At 40.4% G+C, this 4,987-nt stretch overlaps 1 long non-coding RNA gene across 1 annotated transcript; it reads right to left on the bottom strand.

The window, feature by feature from the left end:
• Positions 1-692: 692 nt before the first annotated feature.
• LOC134295413 (uncharacterized) lies at positions 693-1,951 on the bottom strand. The gene is made up of 2 exons (XR_010001972.1): positions 1,308-1,951; positions 693-1,224 (listed from the first exon to the last, which is right to left on the bottom strand). It is a non-coding gene; the product is annotated as an uncharacterized LOC134295413 (long non-coding RNA).
• Positions 1,952-4,987: the final 3,036 nt, after the last annotated feature.

Below are 4,987 nucleotides of genomic sequence, written 5' to 3'. Positions count from 1 at the left end.
AATAACTGGCTGGGAAAATAAATTTTGAAACCCAGACAACTACTTTTCCTGTTATGACTTTGCAGCAGCTGGATGAATACCTTTTTAATAAATGTTATTTTCTTGGTTCAGGACAACTTGGACTGCATGGCTCTACTACTTAACACTCACAGAAATCAATACAATATATATGTAAAGAGAAACTACAAAAATATCAGAAAACCAAAGGGAAGCTCTAAATAAGGAAATAACAGAACAAGAAATTCAAAAAGAAATACAAAATTTAAAAGTAAACAAAACACCAGGACTGGATGGAATATCGGCAGCATACTACAAAACCTATCAAAAAGAATTAACCCCCTATCTAAAAAGAGTAATTAATAAACTGAGAGAAACCCAGAAATGCCAGAAACATGGAAATAGGCAACAATATGCGTAATTCATAAAGAAAATTCAGATAAGGAAAAAATGAGAAACTACAGACCAATATCTCTACTAAATGTAGATTATAAGATGTTCAGTAATATAATCGCTGAGTGCCTAAAAAGTTTCCTAACACATTGGATAAAGGAGGAACAAGTGGGATTCCTCCCCAAAAGACACCAAAGTAGTAATGTAAGAACTATAATTGACCTAATAGAATATTATGAACAAAACCACCAGAAAAAAGTCCTCTTCCTTGCACTAGATGTCATAGACAGAACGCCACCAAATAGAGTAAAACACAGTTTATTGAGGTTACAGAACTAAGAATGCCTGTAATAAACAAAAAACAGGGCAAACACTTGACTTCAGTGTGATAAGTAACAGAAAACTGCTCCATTTGAGCTAAAACAGTTCAAAAGAATAAGCCGGATTAAACAGAAGTTTAATCCGGGTTAAATCAAAAGTGCTTACTTCAGCCAGGCAAATAAGGCAAACAAAAGAGGATTAACAGAGGTCCGAATGAAAACAATAAACTGGCAGCAGATTCTTCTCTGCTACTCAAAAACTAGAGCTGAGTAAATCAGACTGTTTACTCCTCCGTGCAACAAGCGATATCCGGGTCCAGGCACATCAATCAGGGTAACGGCAGTCAGCAGGGTCCCAATCCGGTCCGAGGTCGAAGCCAAGTGTAGACGTCTAGAATTCCACAAGTGTCACCGATAGCCACAGAAGGAGTAATCCGAGGTCGAGGTCAATCAGTCCATTCGTCAATCCAGTGTAGGTAGTTAATGTCCGTCAAAAAGACGACGGAGGTCCAAGCTATCAAGATTAAACACAAGTTGCACAGAAAAAGCCCACACAGTTCCTCCCGCCGTCTATGCCCAGTGTCCTTGGTAACTTACGTATCCAGCAAACGAATCACACCCGTCTTCAGGAAGTTCCCCAACAAGAGCCCAAGCGTTCGTCCAGATTACCTTGCCCAACGCAATTAGCCATTGATCCTAAACCCCATTTTATCCCAGTTCAAACTTCATCATCGCTATCAGCTGCCATCCCAATTCCAGGTGTCCCATCATCATCCTCATCAGAGCTACAACGCCTTTGACTACGCCCCACAGCATCCCCAGCTGTGGATCCCGCTCCATCCCTCCAGCCCGTCCATGGGTCTGATCCTGCAACCCGCCAATCGCCTCCCATGCTTTGATTGCCGGTGACACCCAAATCCTCTCTTACATGAGTCCATTCCATGTCATCCTCCTCCGAGCTAACCATTTCTTCCTCCATTCCCTCGGTAAAACCCTCAAAGGAGTCCTCATCTGTTGGTTCTGCAAATAGATCCCGGAGCCGTTTCCTTTCACGCTCCTCAAAAGAGTCTGACTCTCGAGGAGTCTTACGACCCCTTCTCCTAGTATCAGAGCCATAGGTTACTATATATATATAATTCTCTTAGGTTACTATATATATATAATTCTCTTTTTCCCAATTTGAGATTTTTCTCTTTCTTTTTAAATATTTTGTTAAAACTAATAAAGATAAAGATTTTATTTAAAAAAAAAACACTCACAGAAATCATGTGAGATAAGTCAGACCTGTTAATTTATTACTTTATTTACTTACTTTATTTATACCCTGCCTTTGTCTTAGTGGGGACTCACGGTGGGTAACAACAATCCCACATAGTTTTAAAAAGCACAGTTTTAAAAAGCACAGTACAAAATGCAAAAGATAATTAAATAATACGATGTGGGTTAAGGTAAAAACAGATTAAAACATAACAAATACACTTAAAGTAGCATTTAACCCCCCCCCCCCCCGAATCCAATCCACACTTCCCCAGTAGCATGTGCCTTATTCTTCTCCAAATGCCTGCTAGCAGAGGAAGGTGTTCCCTTCTTCAAATGTGGTCCCTAGGCTAGAGAAGTTTACTATTCCCATTTTTCTTTACGTGACGTGAATTTTATATGGTAAGCTTGAAGGAAGAGACTGCCTTGGTACATGCATTTGGAAGCCACTTTGAGATATTATTTGGCTAAAGAATGGTTCACCACTTTGAGCCCCACCTGTGGGAGAAAAGCAGGATAAAAATAAATAAATAACTCTATGAAAAGAATTTAAATAAATAGCATTATACGAGGCCTTGGGACTTTAACCTGGGACTCATGCATCAAAGATCCAATTAGTTTCTTCACTGTACTACCGTCCCAGAACAGGAGCTGTTGATATACATAAATAGCACCAATGCTGGAGACCAAGAAAAAGTGCTAAGGATACACGATCAATATCTGCCAGATGAGACAAAGGATTACCAGGCTTTATAAATCCCCTGGCTTTAGTCCAGGCTCCTCAAACTAAGCAATCCTGAAGCCTTAGTTAATACAAAGATGCTCCCATGGTGTGCCCACCATCCTAAGCATTCACCAGCCTGATTAGATATTGCTTTCTGTCCACAATCAACAAAAGTTTAGGCAATTATTACAGAACGTACCACAAAATTTAAGCTGTGGGAAAAAATCATTTGCTGGCAGTCTTTCTATGCCTCTAGTTTGGCACCCAATAACTAAAATGTACCTACTGTGTGTCTACTGTGCCTCAATAAATTATAATGCTCATAGTCTTTTCCTTTTGCAAAGATCAATGTTCAGAAGTATATCTTGGATGAGATCTGGCAAGACATTTTCCAGTTAGGGAAGAACAGATGACTAAGGTAAATAGAAAGACTGGCTTCAACTTGGAATAGAGAAATCATCAACAGCAATATGACTTGGAGAATTTCCAGGTCTAACTGTTATTGTAGTCCATTACGTCTTAACAAAATAATCAGTTAATTACTAGATGCTTGATTACAAGCAAATCTCATGTAAGAGGTCAAATTTGCACTATTTTACTGCTGTCTGGTTTATCAAAGAAACAGGCAGTTCATCCCCAAGCTCAGCACAATGGTAGTTTATGCTGAGTACTCCATAGGGAATTTGTTTCAAAGAGAAAGACATCAATACTGGTTATAGGTACAGCATTTGATACTTGAAAGTTAATCTATGAAGATCTGCTGCCTCTGAATTGGCCAAGATTACCGTCCTTTGTGTAAAGTGCATCATAAATCTGTAAAATTCTTTTAAGGTAGTAGTCATATGACTTTCATTCTATTCAGAGTTCAACTGAAATGTCCCTGAAAATCAATTGAAAAGAAAGGGAACATTGCCCATGAGAGATTTAGGGGAACAGTTTGATTCTAAGCCCTTACATACATTGAAGGGGATAATTTGGCAACAGTTCGATTTGTGTTCATACAGATGTATCTTTAGGAGGAGGCTGGTGAGGTTTTCAGTTTGTTTCTCATATGGCTGTTAATGTATTCATGCAAGGAAACAAGATGAGAATTACAGACAAAAGGCCAACATTCCCATCATTAGGCCACACTGTGAACCAGACATCCTAAGGAGTGAGGTTAAATGGGTCTTAAGAAGCACTGCTAACAACAAGGCAGCAGGAGACGATGGGAACAGTTCAGGAGCTGAACTGTTTAAAATCTTGAAAGATGATGCTGTCAAGGTGATGCATGCCATATGCCGGCAAATATGGAAAACACAAGAATGGCCATCAGATTGGGAAAAATCAATTTACATCCCCATACCAAAAAAGGGAAATGCTAAAGAATGTTCAAACTTCCGTACAGTGGCACTTATTTCACATGCCAGTAAGGTTATGCTCAAGATCCTTCAAGGCAGACTTCAGCAATACAAGGAGCGAGAGCTGCCAGATGTCCAAGCTGGGTTTAGAAAAGGCAGAGGAACAACAGAACAAATTGCCAATATCCGCTGGATAATGAAGGAAGCCAGGGAGTTTCAGAAAAACATCTACTTCTGCTTTATTGACTATTCTAAAGCCTTCGACTGTGTGGACCATAACAAACTGTGGCATGTGCTTGGTGGTATGGGGATACCAAGTCACCTTGTCTGTCTCCTGAGAAATCTGTATAAAGACCAAGTAGCCATAGTAAGAACAGATCACGGAACAACAGGCTGGTTCAAGGTTGGGAAAGGAGTACAGCAGGGCTGTATACTATCGCCCTACCTATTCAACTTGTACGCAGAACACATCATGCGACGTGCGGCGCTTGACGAATCCAAGGCTGGAGTTAAAATTTCTGGAAGAAACATTTACAACCCTAGGTATGCAGATGATACCACTCTGATGGCTGAAAGTGAGGAACTGCTGAGGAGCCTTATCACAAAGGTGAAAGAAGAAAGTGCAAAAGCCAGGCTGCAGTTAAACATCAAGAAAACCAAGATCATGGCAACCAGACCGATTGACAACTGACAAATAGAGGGAGAAAACATGGAGGCAGTGACAGACTTTATATTTCTAGGTGCGAAGATCACTGCAGATGCAGACTGCAGCCAGGAAATCAGAAGACGTCTACTTCTTGGGAGGAGAGCAATGGCCAACCTCGATAAAATACTGAAAAGCAGAGACATCACACTGGCAACGAAGGTCCGCATAGTGAAAGCAATGGTAATCCCCATAGTAACCTATGGCTGCGAGAGGTGGACCATAAGGAAGGCTGAGCGAAGGAAGATAGACG

The sequence above is a fragment of the Anolis carolinensis genome, chromosome 1 (assembly GCF_035594765.1).
Source record: "Anolis carolinensis isolate JA03-04 chromosome 1, rAnoCar3.1.pri, whole genome shotgun sequence".
NCBI lineage: Eukaryota > Metazoa > Chordata > Lepidosauria > Squamata > Dactyloidae > Anolis > Anolis carolinensis.
This window is presented reverse-complemented; position numbering and strand designations above follow the sequence as displayed.